Below are 21,089 nucleotides of genomic sequence, written 5' to 3' on the forward strand. Positions count from 1 at the left end.
TAGTACAAAATGTGTACTCCAAGATGACATATAACTTATGCGCAGAAATTTAAAATGCAGCTTATGGTTACAAGTGTAGATGATAATGTAAAGTACCTGAAGAACTGTGGAGCCAAACACCATATTGAAATGAGCACAGAGATCATGTATTACACCCAAGGTCTCCAGTTTAGGCGCAGAGAGGACGGTTATTTGCAACGGTGAATAACTAGAATCAAGGATCAACCTTTGAAGTGAAGGGGCATCTTGGATGATGAGCTGCCTTCCGTCAAAACAAATTCCAATTTTTACAAGGTTAGGCAACTTTATTTGGAGACAACCGATTATAATTGTGAAAACAAGCACCAAGCACTCCAGGGCAGGGCAACTGGAGTGGATGATGCTGTGCAATGAGGCCTCCGATATACGAACCCGCACAAGCGAAAGTTTCTTGAGAAATGGGAGTTGAAGGTTTAGTACCAGATTGTCTGGTAGGTCGCACAGCGCAAAGGCGGTGGTGTGGAGAGAGGAGGAAAACCGCGAGATGGACATCGGTGCTGAGGGCACAGGTAGATGGCGTTCGGTATCTGGTAGGTGATTTCTAGGGGAATAGTAGAACTCAAGAAGCTGTAGTTCTGTGAATTCAGGGGATTTCAGCTAGGCGTCCACCGTGCAGGGCATGGTATGCTTGCTCAGGTAGCATGATGGGATGCAGAGGCTTTGAACGGAGCCCTGGTGGGAGGAGATGATGGCTTTGGGGATTTCAAAATCATTGAAGAGAGATAGCTGACGACAGTCGAGATTAAGGGGCACGACACACCATAGAGGGCACCACCGAATTGAGAGGACTTGGGTGCGGCAGCAATCCTTGGTGGGGAGAAGCAAGATGATCTCCCCAAGGACGGCGTCCGGGATATCGCTGATGCGGTCCACCCGAGATTCTACGGGTTCCTGGGATCCGGTGGGGGCGGGGTCACTGCTTCTCCCCGCGCTGCCGGGTGCGGGATCTACAACAGGCGTCACCGCTAGCGGGAGCCTCATCTTCTTGGTGCTGGGGTCAGCCGACTCCATTTTCCTCGAGGGCGTCACGTCGCGCTCATGGATTTGAGCAGAGTAACGAATGACGAGCCTAGTTGTAGTGCGAGTGAAGAAGAAGGGGAGCTGGGGTTTTTCTGTAGTAGTGAGGAAGAAGGGGAGCTGGGGTTTTCTGTAGGATTGAGGTGAGGAATTTGGGGGTACGAGTGGAGCGAGCTGGCGTGAGGTGGGTGGGAGTGAGGAGGAAGAAGAACACCTAGGTTTTTGGTGGGGGGGGGTGTGCTGGGTGTGGGTAGCGCCTCTCATTCAGTAAATATATGGACTTTTGAATTGATTTTACTATTTACTAGGGTGGATGGGCTGTTTTGTCTTGGGCCCAGAGAAACAATTACTACTAGTACAGTGGAGACACTCTACAGCTACCCAGAAAAACAATTACTACTAGTACAGTGGATACAATACCGCTTCTGGCTCCTCCTAGGTCATCGAAACGTCTCCCTCTACTGAATGCCGTTATACTTTTGTTCACCGACATGCGGGGCATGCAGCACGCGGGGCCAAATGCCATCCACCAAATTAGAAGGCAGTATGCAGGCGGAGAGTCACCCCGGTCATAGCGCGGCAATAACAAGCCGTCGTATCACAAAACCCCACCTCACCACAGTCTACGTTTGACGGACTAAGCAACCATCATTTCACTCTTCGCTGAATCCCCTTCTCCCTCACCGTCCTCAAGAAAGGCAACACTCGCATCTGCCACTGTTCTTCTCTCCCAACGAAGGGAAGGTAAGCAGATCCGTGATGTTGGTATATTTTCGTTCACAGAAAAAAAGAACTTTTGCAAAGCAGTAACCGATCCTCACTCTCTTTTTGTTTCATTGTCATTGCGATTGTGTTTTCCTTTTGAGTGGTCTCCTAGTATTCGTCAGTTTCATGATGGACCAAGGAGAACTAGGCAAAGATCTGCCGATATTGGAGCAGACGCGGGAGGCTGATCCCCACGAGACAGAGAGCTCCAAGAAGATGGAGGCAGGCACCGAGCCGACCCCAGATACGCTCACGGCCACTACTAAGATGGTCAATGCCCCGTTTGAGGTTACAACCCCCGTGGCATTGCAGGAGCAGTTTTCCCCCTTCAAGGATGTGTCCCCCCCCCCCCCCCCCCCCCGCTGAGCTGCCCAAGGTGATTTTCTTCTTTGCCGATCTCGATTGTGGTTTTTCATCTAAGTATGTGGTGATGAATAATGCAAAAATTTATTAGCTTCGATGCCATGCTATACATAGTGGTTTATATAACTTGTGTTTCTTATACTAGAAAGTAATTCAGAATTTGTTTCTTTTTCAATTAGAGCCCTGATGCAGACAAGGATTGTATGGTTGTACATGTCACTCCTATGAGGCGGATGACCTGAATATACGCACTGGGAAAACAGAGTTTTTAGGCTGTTGGATCCTGGAAGCCATTTGCGCTCATAGCAATGAAGAGTTGTATTCCAGCCTCACTGTTGTCAGGCGTGATGTCCAGGGTGTACTGAAGCACAAGAAGTTCAAAGCTACTCCTTCGTTTGTGAGGCATACTATTCTTGTCAAGCTTACACAGGAAGATGACGTGGCATGCCTCCACAAACAAGTTTATGATTGGCAAGGCCACAAGGTTGTCTTCATGAAGGTTCACAGGATTGAGCTGCTGTCGGACGTCCTTGATGATGTTCATGGCAAGGTCCGTCTTGTCTCCAGCCCAAATTATATTGAGGCATGAAATAGTTGCCCCAGCTAGTGTTTAATAGTAGTTTGGATTGTGTCTAATTATCCGAACCTTGCCTGTTATCGAGCCCTCTGGGGCTAGTACTCTGTTTGAATCCATCTATGGGAACTGCTGCTACTTTTGTGTGCCCGTGAATCATCACTAGTTTTATCATACGAGCAGTGTCTGTTTTGATGAAATAGAGTACTCGTTCGAGAACTATGCGCCGACGTATACATAAGTACTTGTAAACACTGTTGGTGCTACCCCACTTGTAAGCAGTTGTGCAAAACACGGCACATTGGCTCAGCTCACTTCAACACTAGGCTATCGACCAGCTAACAATCAACAATCTGTTGTCTGACATATAAGCAACTATGTATCTTGTTACAGTGGTTCATGCAGTTAACTGAGGCCACAATGTAAATTCCAAACGTTCACACGCTAGTCCAGCGTTCATGTGGAACAGTCACATTAAACTCGGCTTCATAAAAAACTTGAAAAGCATAAGTTAAGAAATTTTATACATCTCAATGATTCATAGAACATAACAAACATATACTAGTTCACATCAAAAGACAAAGTTGTGAGAAGGTTTACAAATCAGGAAAAAACAAGCAAGGCTTCTCTGAGCAAAGGGCCTCCCGGCAGGCTTAAATATCCTGGAGTTCACTCTGGTTTTTTCTTGTTGCCACCATCCAGGGTTAGGTTCTCTCATTCCAGAATAACCAATTATAATTGTGTTCTCAGCTGGAATGCTGAACTGAACCATGTAGTGTACTAACCAGCTGAAATTCTTGTGCATTCCACTAAATTTAAGCACCGCTATTTGCAGAAATAAGCAGACCACAATGCCTCTTGTCCGCGCACCACTCCAAAAAACCGCCGTGTAGCCGTGCCAGCTAGTCCTCGGTCCATGGATGAACTGGTAGAAAGTGCATTCCGGACTAGGATGCAGTTGTTTTCGCTCGTCCCCACACTGCAATCAGGAAGTAAAACATACGAATCAACTTCTTTTATATTGCGTTGGTCATTCTACCTAGTAACTACCAATGTAGGAATACCTGGAAGGCGGGTTGTTAGACGACGGCAACGAGGGATAGCCATCTCATTTTGCACAGTTCTACTAAAACTGAGGTGTGTGCTTTTGATTGCGCGGATAGAATGATATGGAGACAGACATCCTAAAATGATATGGAGACAGACATCCCTGTTTGCGCAAATACAAAATACGGTTATTTAAACGGTGATAGATATTTGCAGTGGCGTATGATTAATAGCAGCATCTATTGTGTTATAATTGGCACTAGATTGACAGTATGAAAGTGTCCTTAAGTAAGTAGCATCACATCACATCAACACTGCCACTAGATTAACATGCAGAACAATAGCATTAGTATTACTGTCATGAGAGTAGCACATGGTCAGTAAATGTGCTATCAAATTTGTGCAGTTCCACTGGGATGAAGCAATGTTAGCGGTGTGAGATTTAAGTGTAACTCCAAAAACACAATTCATGGGAAATAAAGCAAGACGGAAGCACTTCATAAAATGGTGGTGGCATTGCTTCAATTTACCGACGGCACTAGACCATTACTTATAGTGACATTAGGTGGCATTGCTTAATGCTTCATGTGATTTTACATTAACGGTAGCGATATGGGCGTAGGGAAAGCAGGGGCATAAAGTCGTGAGGCGGATGTGGTTGCCGAGAGCGGCAAACACTCAGGCAGCATGTCTGTATTTGTCCCATTTTTTATCTCCTCAGCGACATTTTCCTATGTGAGCACAGGAAATCTAGACCTGCTCATTCTCATTTGCGTTGTCCCCCCAACACCCGTCACTTTCTTTCCTTTTTCAACCAAGAGATAGGTCCACTTCCCCGCACCCTTCGCCATCCACCATGCTTTCTTCCTCTTTTCAACCAAGAGACCGGTTGGGTAGCCAGTATCTACTACTTTCCCCCGTTTTCTCTTAGAACCAAGTCCTAGATTCATGCTACAACTTTCCCACTTTCTTCCCTGTTTGAACTAACTCTTAGAGTCGACTGTATGAACTAGCTTTACCTTTAATAATAGTAAAAGTCTAGGTGGCTTTGGAACCGCGGACGGAAGTAGAAAAAGATCCACACGAAGCCAAGTGGGGAGCTGGGGCAGTAGAGCAAGGCAGGATTCAAAGGAATATATACCAGAGGTTCGTTGGCATGTGGCAAAGACGGCGTCGGGAGGCCGCATCTTGGCCACAATACCGCAGCAAGGAAGAAGGGGTCGGAGGCCCTCCGGAGCCGACACTCTCTCGGAGAGAACGGCACGGCCACCGATCGGGACGCGCGGGCAGCCGTTGGTCTCCTCCCTCGCCGCCGACGACAGCGTGAACGATGCACCTACACCCCTGCCCCGGTTGAGGTTGTCCGGCCGGATTTGTGACCAGCCGTGAGCTGAGAGAGAGTGTGGCCACCTATGTCTTGCTTAGATCTGGAGAGCATGAGAGAGTGAACGAGAGGAACCCTAGTAAAGCAAGCGCTAAGGCTCCTGCATATATATATATATATACATATATATATATATATATAGTGGAGTGATTTTGTTGTAGCAGCTTCAAAAAAATGCGCTCCTACGTGTACCCGCGAGTGGGTGTGAGAGAACTAGTGCGTGCGTGCACCGCTTCTCTTCGTGAGAGTACAATATACTATGCCCAAAGAACGTTCGCCACAAGAGTAATAGTATAAGTGTGTGATGTGTGAGCTAAAATAAAATGTGCGCGACATCTTTTGTTTTTTAGAAGTTCCGAGGGTAGGGTGTGAAGAGCACATATGTGTGTGACGTCTACCTGCAGATAGACGGTGGGTGCAAGAGGACTCGGTAGGGTGCGTGTGCGTGAGAGAGAGGGGGGCACGTATCAATGCAATGCATGTGTCCGTAAATCATTATCCGACAAACGTTCGCCACAAGCCTTTTCCTGACGAACGTCGTAAGAACCGTTAGATCAGCATCCGACGGTGTCAGTTTTGCCATGTCATTTAACAGAACAGCCACTCCTCCTACACACAAATCTTCCACGTGAGCGTTAGCAACTGCCGTATGCTCCCTCCGTTCCAAAATGCAGTGCATATAGCTTTATTGAAAATTCAAACCTCGCAAACTTTTACCGAGTTTTCGTGTACCAAATTGCACATGTAGAATACCCTGTATATATCATTTCATTCATCTTCGAGAGGTAACTATAAAGATGGGGGAGGAGTCTACAAAGAAAGACCATCGTATCACCTGCAGCGATTTCAACCATCCTTTGGTGTGGAGGAATATCATAGGAAATCTATATGATATGATTTTTATAGGATTTTTTCCTTTAGAGCCAATTGGTTCATAGGAATAGATTCATATACTCCACATTTCAAAGGAAATAAACATGATATCATTTCTATAGCTTTAGAGCCACTTTGTTCATATGAATGGATTCCTATACTCCCATAATTTCAAAGGAAAATAAACATTAGCGTATATTCAATAGAAAAGTTCCTATGATATGAACCAAATTACATCTCTTTTCTAATCCCTCCTCATAGGAATTGAGATACATGTCATCTCTAGATTCAATAGAAAAGTTCCTATGATGTCAACCAAATGACATCTCTTTTCCAATCCCTACTCATAGGAATTGAGATACTCCATGTCATCTCTTTCCCTACAACTTCCATGTATACATCTTCTATTCCTAAATAGCAAGTACAACCCACTAGTAGCTTTTTTCCAAGACATGCAAATATGGCACAAGAACTATATAATGTGCGAATAACTTGAAACATGGTCACTGGATGAAGCTAATCCGACAGTGAAGAGATGGCACATCCGAGCACTACTGGCCGTTGGATATCGTCAACATTCCACCAGATCTGCCACATGTACAATTTAGAAGACCCCGTGGTTGAACTTAAGCATAATGCACAAACCTCAAAACACAAGCACTTCTCCTTTGTTCTAGAATCTTCCGTATCATAATTGATTTTTTTTCCAAATGAATTGCCATTATTTATTTTTTATGTTATGCTTTACAATGCACAACCCCATGAATCTTAACATTTTTATAAAACTAATTGATTTTGAATGAGAGGAACTATAAGAACTAAACGAACATCTACATCATGCATATATGACTCAAAGCTTTACATGCTATAGTGTGTATTTATTCATAATTTGGTTTTGAAATCTCATGCGTTCAATGCATGTGTACCTTACTAGTTTTGAGTAGAGTAGCAAATTTCACACGGCCCCGGGTATATCAAAATGCAGGGCCCATGCATCATTGCCTTTCGGTCGAACCTACGTCCATAGTTTTTTGTACGTACTATATCTCCACTGGTCCCCGAACCCAAAATGCTGCCTCGTTCCCCTGAAACCAAGCGGCCCACACATATATAAGGCGTCGACTCGAACTCAATCCCTCTCCCGTTTACTAAGACATGGCCCCGCACGCCCTAGTAGTACTCCTACAAACCCTACCTCCGCATGCATCATCGGTTTTCTTCAAGAGGACGAGGGAGAAGCCGATTTGTAGTGGAGGCGCTTTCAAAAAATATGATCTGTAGTGGAGACCCCTACCCTAGGATGCCCTAGGTAGCTGCCGCACGCATCTTTGGTTTTCTCTTTTCTTTATGCTCTTGCGCCCTAGAGTGAAATGATGGTTGCTTCGTCCGTCCAGCTTAATGCGGGAAAGGTGGGGCTTTGTGATTTGACCCCTCATCGCTCATTTTCTACTACTGTGGCGCTACGATCGGGGTGCCTCCAATTCCAACCGCTGCTCCGAACTGTAATTTGGTGCATTGCACGTGGAGCAAGACGGTGGATGAGCCACATGTCGGCCAAAGGGGTCCTCTTAAGTGTGTCGCCATTTCATGTGCGGACTGACCCTGCTTGAGTCGGTACGCCAACACGACAGGTGCAACCAACCACTTAGTTTTGCTCCTTGGTGAATCCCGACTATATTGATCTAAAAAGATACGTACTGAACTATCCTCTCCGTCTCGGTTTATAGGGTGTGCACGTAGTTCTAGGTCATCCATTTTACTAACTAAAGCTGAGTTACTATGTCACAAAAGTATATCATTCGATTATTAAGCGGATGTAGTTTCTAAACATATACTGTTCATCACATATATAGCTAGTTAAATTCTCAACCTAGAACGAAGTGCATGCCATGTAATTCGATACGGAGGAAGTATAGTAGTAAAAATGAGGTGATTTTACCGAGCGATCGGCGGGGGAGCATGGCCTGTCATGCGGTCCCACGTGTCATGATGTACCAAGGCGATGCGTGTGTCCCTCTTGAGGCAGAAGCAATACTATGTGGTTTGAGATGATGGCGAACCAAAGTGTGAAATAATGGTTGCTTCGTCCGTCTGGGAAGGTGCGGCATTGTGATTTGACGTCTCATTGCTCATTACTACTACTACTACTGGGGCGGTACGACTGGGGTGCGTCCCCCTGCTGTTCTGCACTGTTATTTGGTGCTTGACACGTCGACCCGGTTGCTATATGTCCCACATGTCGGCGATAGGAAGTACAGAATTCATGAAAGCGAGCGTCAACGGAGGAGTACAAGCACGGCTTGGGTTTTTGCTGCTTCACGCGATCCATCGATACAAACCCGGACTAAAAAAGGCGAGGGCGGGTCTTTTCCCATGCGGTAGGCAGGGGAGTTTGGCATAGTCTGTTCGAGGCAAGGGGCCAGGAAGGGAAACAAGCAAATAAAGGTTGAGCGACTTAGTTTTGGTAAAATCTGATTTTACGGAGTACGTACCCACTAGGGTTTATAGGGCTCATCTAAAAAACATTCGTTTTTCCGTTTTATAAGTCTCAATTCTACTAGTAGTAGTACCATCACATGTTGGATTTCGAGGTGCGTTAGATCACCCGATGCAAGCAGTGTCAAGAGAAAACTCACCAATGCATGTAGAAGTTCATGGAAATTTAGTGGTCATTCATGCATTCGTTCTAATTAATGCCTCGGTAAACATAACTTCTTGAGAAAAACGAGCGTACTAATTACTTGTGCAAACTAGGAGTACGAAATTAATTCGACGATTCACTGTCTACCTTGGTTGGAGAGATTTTGAAATTGAGCCATAAACTGGAAAGGAGGGAGTAGTAACTTTTGTCTCGATTACTATTTGTGGCCTTGTATAGATGCAAAATGTATTTTTTTATAGTGTCCTTGTATAAGTAAATGGACGGAGTACTGAAGGACATATATATTCCAAACAGTATGATAATCTCTCTAACCAAGGTAGTAGGGACGAGGAGTAAACGGAGGGAGTAGTAAAATTTTCTCCTCGTCCTGCGAGCCACCACGCGCGTGGGCGAGGGAGCGGGCGTAAGGCGTATAGTACTACTACTAGTAAGCAAGCTTCACCTCATCCTGCGAGCCACCGCGCCCGTGGGCGGGGGAGACGGCGTACTAAGCAAACTTCTCCTCGTTCTGCGAGTTGACGGGACACATCAAAAGTACTCCAGAGTATAGAGCCTTGCCTCTAAGGTAGGCCCCACATGGTTTGCCGCTTTTTTAACATAACGCATCAGGTCGCAATTTGTTTGTTCACCTGTGGTAGACGATCCTCCCTCACCAAGTGGACAACTAGTACATGGTCAAATTACCACGTGGGCTGCCTTTTCGTACAGAAATGAGCTCCACCGTGTACCCGCGCGGGTGTGGTTGGGAAAGAGACGGGAGTACGTGCACCGTGCGTGCACCTCTTCTCTTCGTGCACGTCCCCCACCTACATGGGTGTGTGTGAGAGATACAAACCTAGACAAATGGCTTGTGCGGAATAACTACTCTTCGTAAGCCATTGTAAGAGTGGACAAAAGGGTGAAGGAGGAGATAGGGGAGCAGCGGAGGTGTGCGATTCTTGGCCGGCGTTTGGCCTCGTTTAAATAAGAGATTAAATAGACGGCGGACGGGAGGAGCTCGGCCAGTGTTGCGTTTAATGGGCCCGGTCATGAACGGACGTGTGTCCAGAGTGGGTTTCTCGGCTTCCACAAGGGCGGGTTTCATGGAGGCGTTTGAATGCGGCAAGGAGGCGTGTTCAGCCGGGCGTACAGCCAGTGGCGCCCTCGACTCTGACGTAGGACACCGCGCCGTTCTTCCACTGACGTGTGGGCTCTTTGGGTACATGGCTTGCATGTTAGTGACCCAACACAGGCAGGGCACAGCAGAGGAACCTTTGGTGGGCCAGGGCGGTCAGAAGCGGGCATTTCATAAACCGATGATTGTTCATTGAGTGTGATGTCATCCTTTTCATGTAGATAAGCCTACTATGTTGATAGCCCGTTCGATACGTTGTGATTCATAAAAACCGCTGCAAACATCAATGTTCTGCTTATCACAGATAAGATTGATTAATACCCATAACAATCCATGTCCTTAACAAAGGGTGCGTGCACGTATAGGTTGAGCGTGTGTCTTGCGTCGTGTGCTATGTGCATGCAGGCGTGCGAGTGTTGCATGCGTGCAAGGGTACGTTTCAGTGTTGCATGCATGTGTGCGTACATGCGTGTGTTCATGAGTGCATGTGTACGTGTCAGTGTTGCACGCCTACATGCGTGCGTGTGTTCGTTATGTGTACGTGTCAGTGTTGCACGCCTGCATGCATGCGTGTCTTGCGTGCGTGCATGTGTACGTGCAGGGTGAGGCTACACGTCAGTCGACTAGCTTTTTCATCTCTGGTCATTAGATTTTCCAGCCGTTGGATACGAAATCAAGGGCCTGCAGTTTATCATCAAACTCCACCCCCCTGAGCCGCCAGCCACCACCGGCCGAACTGCCGGCCCCCGCCGCTCGCAGCCGGCCCGCCCGCCCCGAAACCACTCCCCACCGCCGGTCCGCCGCCGCACCGGCCATCCCTCTAGGCCCCCCGCGCCGAGCTTTTTCTCCGGCGATCCCCACCCCACCGCCCAATCAACGCGCCACCACCGCCAGCGACTGCCAACCAGAGGTCTCACGACTTCGAGTACCCACCGACCACTAATTTATTACCATTTCCGTCCTTCATATAGGCGCTGACGGGTGGGCCCCATGGTAATGTGCGCTGCTGAATGTGGACCATTTGACCGGTTAATTGATCGTGTCATAAACAAATTACGGAGCTGTACGGTGAGCCAATGATCGTATGATCACCCTAAAATGTATTTTATTAACACAGTACAGACTCAAACTACCATTTCTTTCTTTCATATACGGGCTGACAGGTGGGCCCCACGGCTACGTGCCCCGATGGTGCAACACTAGTTGCGCCACGTGGAACGTTTTACTGGTCAATTGATTGTGTCATCAACAAAATACGGAGTTGTACGGGTGATCCAGTGACCGTATAATCATGACATGTATTTTTTTAACACGGTGCAGACGCAAGGGCTCATATATACGCGCAAGCATTCACCGCTATAAGCGCACACACGCAGACCCTACTCCTATGAGCACCTTCGAGAGAGTGAGCCAGCATATGATCTTGAGATTTTACGAAGTCACCATAGGTGCCTCGTAGTCGAGTGGAACGTCTCCTCCCACTGAACACACATCGCCGGAAAATACTGAAATTAACCCAGGATAAATGCGAGCACCGGGACTTTAACCCTGGTGGGCTCCAGAAACCACTGTCCTCTTAACCATCCAACATATGTTGGTTAGCACGACAAAATGTATGTGGTGACCGTGATGAGCTTATTCTGAAGTCCAGTGACCATATCGTGCTTTCGCTTCAAATACAATGACCGTAAGTGTCTTCAACAAAATACAGAGCACGCATCAAATGCAAAGTCTGTCAGTGTCATCAAGAAAATACGGAGACGTATTGTGAGATAGATACTGTATGATCACCACGAGAATGTATACGGTGAACGTAGTGAGCATATTCTGAACTCCAGTGACCGTATAGTGCTTTAGCTTGAAATACAGTGACCGTCATGCGTGAATGTGTCGTGGGCATGCATACTTTTAGAGGGCCGAGAGATAGTTTGTGTGCGTACGTGAAAGTGGTGTAGAAAGAGGGGATGTCCGGTGGAGACAAGGAGAGATATGCCCTTCGTTTCTCTTTCCCGTGACTAATATTTTAGGAGAATATATAAACATTCACAATGCAGAACAAATATTTTTGGATGCACCATGCAATTAACTTTCATGTATAACATTGTACTATTGTATATGCTTATTTTCTTAGTGGCCGATTGCGTGTGTGGTGTGGTGGGCACATCATTTCTAGTTGTGGTGGGTCAACGTGAGGACTCATGGGTCGGTTCCATCCTACGCCACATAGGTTGGATCGAGACGGGTTATACGAAGAACCATGTGGAGGACTCGGCGTACAACACGAAGCTATCTACCAGAGTCACAGAGGACTCTATCCCCACTGGTGATAAGCCGACTATATATGATTTGTAACCCTAGGCCCCCAGTATGTTATAGAAGCTTGGGGGCTAGTTCGTCGATAGTATACACACACGCACAATGCCTGTTCACGTGTACTTTGTACACACCCCTATCACTAATATACAGTACCTATACAGTACCAGGAGTAGGCTTTTTCCTCAAGTGCGAGGGTCCGAACTAGGGTAAAACTTTGCCTCGTATTACCATCCATCCTAACAGTCAGGGATATCCTATCGAATGATATGATGGAATCATATATGCCAACTACTAAGAGAGAGGTGTGTCTGGGGGGGCAATGTGTGCGAGAGAGGCCTAGAGATAATGTGCATGCGGGAGACACGTAGGCACATATATGTGCGTATAGATGGCTAGTAGAGACCGTGTGTGTGTATATATGCATGTGAGAGAAATAGTGTTTTCCAACTGAGATTAGTGAAAAGAGTGGTACATAGTAGTCAGAGAGAGAGAGAGAGAGAGAGAGGGATACAGAGAGAGCATGTGCGTGAGACTCCCCGACACCCCGAGAGAGATTGTGAGCATGTGTGAAAGAGAAATGCCGATGCATATAAAGTGTGTGCACTTATGCGGTAGATAGAGAGATATATAGCGCGTTTGTGAGAACGGGCCGAGGCATAGTGCATCTACGTGTAAAAGGCGGTTCTACGCATTAAATTAAAATAAAATGGCATTATTATTTTTGGATGAGATCATGAATTTTGCAAATTGCATATGGACGAAAATCGGTCTATCAAACACCCATACTATATTGAATTCTAGCATGTGCATGTGTTTATTTCATATTATCGATCCATAGAGTGAGAGCGATTTGAAATACAGGCACTGGATGCTTTTGCAATTCATATATAAACATTAATTAGTGCACTCCATGTTGTTAGTGTGAAGCATTTTATACATTTGTCACTTGCATGGATACATTCCAAATTGCTAGCAACGAAATAGAATACATGTCGAATTCAACATAAAGGGGGGTTTGAAGATTCGAATTCATAGGAAGTGCATTCATCTATTTGAACCCGAGATAATGGCATTTGTAAATCAGATGTAAAAGGGGGCATCAATCTTTGTTGTGCGTTTGAATATGCTATATATATTCATACGCATGTCTAACTTTTTTTTTTGCAACCAAGGAGATTATATCTGGAACCATGCATGAACGGAGGTAAGTTGCATATTTTTAATATATACTCGTGTACAATGTATATTCAAATGTACCACCTCCATTCCAAAATAATCGTAGCTTTAGGATTTTCAAGAGTAAAGATTTGTGAAGTTTGACAAATCCTGAATGTTCAATTCAAGAGAACCGAAAACGATAATACTTTTGCTCCCAAATATTGAACGAATCGCCAAATAGGCCTCTGGTCACCCGAAACCGCGCGAGACTAATGTTTGGTGGTAGGAAATTACTGTCCTGACTCTGGCCCGTGTAGCCCATCGGCCCGATGTCCAAAGGTCTAAACCGGGGTAGGTTTGTAACATCACCAAGACGCCAGTCTCAACCGCCTCCGAGAAGCATTAATACGCCGTGGGCGCCTAAACACCCATGCGCTCGGCCAAAATCTATCCCGCCCACATTTGGGACACCTGAGATTACTGTCCTACCCCCAACCCGCAATATGTCCGAAATTTTAGATGGGGGCAAAGTTTGTAACTTTCCCCAAATTTCAAACAAACGCGTCCCAAACCGAAACATTGTTCCCCCTTAGTTCCCCGCCTCCCTCCGTTTCCCCATTCATACTCCGTGGGTGCCAAAACGCCCTCTCCACCAGCCGCGAAACCCCAGCCTCCTCCGTCCTCCACCCCATAGCGCCCAATCCACCGCCGCCCTCCTCCATCACGCCGGAGCCGCTACCCCGACATCGTCGTCCAACGCAACCGCAACCGCAACGCCCTCAAGGACTTAGCAGCTGAAGCCAAGGTAGAGCTGCCTCCACGACGCCGACGCCGACGTGCGCCGTACCAGAACTAGTCCGACCACGCCGTCCTGCGCCTCACTGCTGTCGCTCCACTGTCGCAACCGTCCACCGCACCGCTGTTCCCGCTACGCCGTCGTTCGCCGCCTCGGGTCTGCTTCCCCGCCGCCGACAGATGGCCACTGCACCACACTTAACAACTTGGCCATGGGTTCGTCCAAGGTTGCACCGTCCTCCACAACTTCTCGTTTCCAGCGAACCACAAGAAGATCGTTGGAAAAATAGAAGGAGGACACAACACTGTCAGCAGAAAGAGGTACTCCTCTTCCCTTATTCGTGCAAACCTTACGTCTCTGCTCACACCGTATTCATCCCACGAAAGAAACTAGTTGAGCGCTTCTTACTGCATCTTCTTCGTGATACTAAATGCACAAGGTTTCCTCCCTTTACTATTTCACCTTTGCTAGAGGCCAGTAGCCCGCCTGGATTTCAAGTCAGGGTCAGTCGAACCGCAATTAAAAGAAGCAGCACCCGCTTAGGCGTGCGGAGCACCTAGTCCGCCTCTTCGCCGGGGAAGCGGCGCATCAGTGTCTATCATAGGGGTGTGGGGTGCAGGAGCTGCTTGCGCCCGATCTGGAGCTCGGCGGGGCTTGAATGGATGGCCGGGGGGCTGTGCCAAGCACGGCGGTGCGGTGAGGTCGATGGGAGGGTGCAGGCAGGGGGCTGGGTCGGTGGTCGCTGCCGTTTCGAGGAAGATCATCAATACTGACTGGCTGGAGGTAGATGAAGGCGATCTGCCCGTTCTTTGTACATCGGACGGTGCAGAAAAAATGGACTGACCTATTTGTTTTCAGTCGAATGTTATTTTCATAGAATCCTGTAGTAATTTAGTGTGCCATGCATGTTGTAGAGCTATCATATGTCTCCCGTCATTTATTTCTCACCGACCTGCTATCTGCTACCTTTACACTGTACTAATTGTGCACACACTTCACCCATACTCACACTATTGTTTTTTATGCATGGGTATTTTAGAGTCTGACGCAGTGTTGATGAATGCTGAAAAGAAAAGACAGAAGTCGCTCCAGTGTAATTCGAAGATAAAGCACTAAGCTTTTCAGCGCTCTAAAGGATGCAGTGTCAGCAGTTGGACACAGTAAATGTAGCTCTGCAGTTGATGATCTCAATTTCCACACACAACCATCCCAGGTGCTTGCTTTAACTTCGCGCTGTCAAATGTGGTTGCATGTTGCATATGGTGTCTAGCTTGTATTGCTTCCAATTTGGTTAAATTGCATCTGCTTACTTTACACATTATACATCTGATAATGACATGCCTTCCTGTTTTTGATACATACTACATATGTCTATTAACCATGTTCGTACATCAAACTAATGCTCTTTTGTATCCCTCGTCAATCACTTATGATGAGACAGTCACCCGAGTGGGTTACTGTGAGACTCCATACTCGTTTAAAGAGTGCAGTGTCATCCTCCCCACATGATTCTCAAGAAACAGCAAGGCTAAATGAAGATAGTCAACGTAGCTCTCTAGTTGATGACCGCAATTCCCCCACACCAGCATCACAGGTGCTTGCTCTAACTTCGCAGTGTGATATGTGGTTGCATGTTGCATACGGTGTCTAGCTTGTAATGCTTCTAATTAGGGTAAATTGCATCTGCTTAGTTTACACATTATACCTGTGAATATGACATGCCTTCCTATTTTTGGTACACACTACATCTATGTGTTAACCTTGTTCTTACATGAAACTACCTCTCTTCTGTATCCTGCATCAATCACTTACGATGAGTCACCTTTATTCGTTGCATATTGCATATTATTTCTAGCCTGTAGCCATGTATTGCTTCTAATTTGGTCAAATACATTTGTTAGGGCACCCTTTTAATTTGGCAGAGTGATATTGGTTTCATCTTTCATATGGTTTCTAGCTTGCATTGATTCTAACAAGTTCAAGCACCTTGTGCTTAGTTTACACGTTATACATCATACATGTCAATATGTCACGCCGTCTTCTTTTTCATACATATTCCATCCTCCTATCATGCGGCTGCCTTACATGAAAGTAGTGTTCGTCAGTATCATACATCAATGAGTTCTGAAGAGCAAATTTTATTCCTTTTTCTTGTGGGTTTGACTTGACACGGCAAAATCAAGAAAGAGGAAGGAAAAGAGTAAGGAAGGCGATGATGGTGGTCCTCTGCAGCAACGTAAACGGAGCATCTGTACCGATTCACCTTGTACTGATAGTGCATTACAAGGTCCAAGTCTCCGCTCCCCTACTCCACCATCCAAGGTGCTTGCTCTAACTTGGCAGTGTGATATCTGGTTGCATGTTGCATATGGTGTCTAGCTTGTATTGCTCCTAATTAGTCTAAACTGCATCTGCTTAGCTTACACATGACACGTGTGAATATGACATGCTTTCCTGTTTTTGGTACATACTATATTTGTCTATCACACCATGTTCTTACATGTAACTACTCTTCTTGTGTATCCTGCATCAGTCACTTATGATGGAACACCCTTAAATTGGTAGTGTGATATTGGTTTGCGTCTTGAATATGATTTCTAGCATGTATTGCTTCTAGTTTGATGAACACCACCTATGACGAGACAATTTTAACTTGGTAGAGTGATATTGATTCCACCTTTCATATGGTGTCTAGTTTGTAGTGCTTCTAATTTGTTGAAGTGCCTTCTGCTTAGTTACCACATCATAGGTGTGAATATGTCAAGCCGTCCATTTTTTCGTACATATTCCATCCTCGTATCATGACTTTGCCTTTCATCAGAGTAGTGTTCGTCAGTATCATGCATCAATGAGTTCTGAAGAGAAAATTTTATTCCTTTTTCTTGTGGGTTTGACTTGACAAGGCAAACTCAAGAAAGAGGAAGGAAAAGAGTAAGGAAGGCGATGATGGTGGTCCTCTGTAGCAACGTAAACAGAGCATCTGTACTGATTCTCCTTGTACTGATAGTGCATTACAAGGTCCAAGTCTCCGCTCCCCTACTCCACCATCCAAGGTGCTTGCTCTAACTTGGCAGTGTGATATCTGGTTGCATGTTGCATATGGTGTCTAGCTTGTATTGCTCCTAATTAGTGTAAACTGCATCTGCTTAGCTTACACATGATACGTGTGAATATGACACGCTTTCCTGTTTCTGGTACATACTATATCTGTCTATCACACCATGTTCTTACATGAAACTACTCTTCTTGTGTATCCTGCATTAGTCACTTATGATGGAACACCTTTAAGTTGGCAGTGTGATATTGGTTTGCCTCTTGAATATGATTTCTAGCATGTATTGCTTCTAGTTTGATGAACGCCACCTATGACGAGACAATTTTAACTTGGCAGAGTGATATTGATTGCACCTTTTATATGGTGTCTAGTTTGTAGTGCTTCTAATTTGTTGAAGTGCCTTCTGCTTAGTTACCACATCATAGGTGTGAATATGTCAAGCCGTCCATTTTTTCGTACATATTCCAGCCTCGTATCATGACTTTGCCTTTCATCAGAGTAGTGTTCGTCAGTATCATGCATGAATGAGTTCTGAAGAGCGAATTATATTCCTTTTTCTTGTCGGTTTGACCTCACAATGCAAAATCAATAAAGCTGAAGGAAATTGGCAAGGCATTGGATGATGGTGGTCCTTCCGAGCAACTAAAACGGAGGTTTTCTACAGATTCTACTCCGCCATCCTCCCAACAAGATTCGCAAGACAACGCAAGGCTAGACAGTCAACGTAGCTGTGTAGATGATGAGCACATCTCCCCTACTCCACCATCACAGGTGCTTGTTCTAACTTGGCATTATTATATGTGGTTGCATGTTGCGTATGATGTCTAGCTTGTATTGCTTCTAACTTTGTTGAATTGCATCTGCTTACTTTACACATAATGCCTGTGAATATGACACGTGTTCCTGTTTCTAGAACATACGTGTACATGATGAGCACATCTCCCCTACTCCACCATCACAGGTGCTTGCTCTAATTTGGAACTGTTATATGTGGTTGCGTTTTCCGTATGATGTCTAGTTTTGCTTCTGATTATGTTGAATTGCATCTGCGTAGCTTACAACTTATACCTGCAATGATCACTTACCCATAAGACACATTTAACTTGGGACTGTGATGTAGGTTGCATCTTGCATTGTCTTCTAGCTTGTACTGCTTCTAATTTCTTGCAATGGCACTTACGACGAGACACTTTTTACCTGATAGAGTGATATTGGTTGCATGTTCCTATGGTGCCTAGCTTTCATTTCTTCTAATTTTGTTGAAATGCCTTCCGCTTACTGTTTTTTCATACATATTACATCCTCCTATCGTACGTGTGAATATGAAACGCTGTCTTTTTTGTATATATTCCATCCTCCTATCCTGCGCTTGCCTTACATCAAAGTAGTGTTCGTCTGTATCATGCATCAACCAGTTATGCAGAGCTAATTTTATTCATCTTCTTGTGGTTTTGACTTCATAAGGTAATATCAGAAAATAGGAAGGAAAAGAGTAAGTTAGGGGATGTTGGTGGTCCTCCGCACCAACGCAAACAGAGACTCTCTAGATTTGCCACTTCTACTGCTAATGAAGTTGAAGTCCCAAGTCTACATGATGAGTTCATCTCCCGTACTCCACCATCGCAGGTGCTTGCTCTAAGTTGACAGTGTGATAATTGGTTTCATGTTGCATATGTTGTCTAGCCTATATTTCTTCTATTTTGATTAAATTGCACCTGCTGAGTTCATACGTTATACAAGTGCAGATGACATGGCGTTCTGTGTCTAGAATACACTGCATCTATCTATCATACCATGTTCTTACATCAAAGTACTGTTGTTGTGTATCACGCATCAGTCACTCATGATTGGACACTTTTAACATGGCAGTTTGATAGTGGTTGCATCTTGCATTTATTTCTACGTTGTACTGCTTCTAATTTTTCGAATTGCCACTTATGACAAGACACTTTTAACTTGGCAGAGTAATATTGGTTGCATCTTTCATATGGTGTCTAGCTTGCATTACTTCTATTTTCTTGAAAATCCTTCTGCTTAGTTTACACATCGTAGCCGTGAATATGTCATGCCGTCCTGTTTTTCTTACATATTCCATCCTCATACGGTTGTCTTACATCAAAGTATTGCTTGTCTGTATCATGCATCAATGAGTTCTGAAGAGCGATTTTATTCTTTTGTGTTGTGGGTACGGCTTGACATGGCAAAGTCAAAAAATAGCAAGGAAAATATTATAGCAGGGAGTGGTGTTACTTGTCGGGTGAAACGGAAAAGGATCTGCTGTCCAGATTCTGCTGGTACTTATAGTGCAGTAGAAGGTCCAAGTCCACCGGCTAAATCTACAAACACAGTATCACCTGCTCCACCAGCTGTAGCATCCGCTTCAACTGTACCAGCATCTCAACGAGTTACTCGTTCGTTTGCTCCGGAACTGGCCAGTTCCCAAGCTGCCTTCACACCTAACAGTACTTCCGAAGCACTGCTAACACAACATGACTTGGCAAGATCGGATGAACCTCATGAGCATCAACACCAACACGGTACCTGACCGAGTCAAGTTGGAGTTGCATGCTCCTTTATATGTACTCTCATAGTTTGATGTACACTAACACTTTCCATATTCGTTGTTGAACTAGCACCACGACGCAAGCGGAAACAGACATCAGGGATAATGCTTGACAGATTAACAAAATCTAAAGGAGGAAGAATGCAGATCCATTTTGAGGCAGGTTTAAAAAGGCCACGTGATGCTATAGAGTCAGCCAAGTTAGTATCAGAGGCAGCCGTTGCCGTTAGGTGCCATGCACGTATCCTCCCATCGTGGATCTAGTACAGGAATGAGAAAGAAAATACTCAGTTTAACACCTTCCTTGACCATTTATCCGTAAGTAATGTTATTCATCGCAATTAGTAATATTGTCTTGCTCTGTCCCATACTTTCTAGCTTCCTCCTAATAAGACTCACATTCTTTTTTCAACAGATGAGGTTCAAGTTGGATCCGAAAGATGATGCAACTAAACAAGCATGCACTCATGTTTTTCAGTCTGCTCTGCGACAATATCGGTACCACCTTAGAAAATCTCACTTTGAAGGCAAGGCTAACAATGAAATCGCCCAAACATCTCCAGTGGAATATATTAGAGATGAAGACTGGACAACCCTCGTTAAACACTGGTCTGATCCAAAGTATCAGGTAGGCTATATGTATTTGATCAGACCACATATTGAACTTGTATTTATGTATGTGCCTTACAAGTGTATCTTCTTCTAGGCTAACTAATTGAAGAATAAGACCAACCGTTCTAAAGTGAAATTCCAACAGACAACAGGATCTCGTAGCTATGTTGCACACTGCGAGGCTCTTGTAAATAGCTGCTACTTCCTTCTTTTTTCTGTGCCATATTATCGTATCTATATTGACTTGTTTCAAATACAGAGAAAAGCCTGTGCGGACCAAAAAGAACCTGAACCAAATGCAGTGCAAATCTTCAAGGATTGCCACACCAGCAAGATGAAGGGCATGAGCACACCAGTTCAAGCCGCTGTTGTAAGTCTTTACTCCTCCTGCCTTTGAACTGATTGGTACTGTGATGTGTTCATTTAACTACTTGGTTTGCAGCCAATGTCAGTTACTCTGTTCACTTTTATACACTGTTGTCTTAACGTATCATTTCACCTTACATGGTTTAAAAGAGATGAAGGATATTCTTTTGGTCTTGATCTATATTCTAGTTGTTATGTTCACGTGCGCACACAATGATAAAATTGCCCGTTTGTTTTATATCTGTTTGCCCATGATATAAATGATGTCATACTATGTTCATCCTACTTTAAACCATGTCTCTTTATCCTTAGATGTCAACAAATGTGAGGAAATAGACAATACAGTAGGCATGCTACATGGACATATGTTCCGAAAGTGATTTTA

This window comes from Aegilops tauschii, chromosome 2 (assembly GCF_002575655.3).
Source record: "Aegilops tauschii subsp. strangulata cultivar AL8/78 chromosome 2, Aet v6.0, whole genome shotgun sequence".
Lineage (NCBI taxonomy): Eukaryota > Viridiplantae > Streptophyta > Magnoliopsida > Poales > Poaceae > Aegilops > Aegilops tauschii.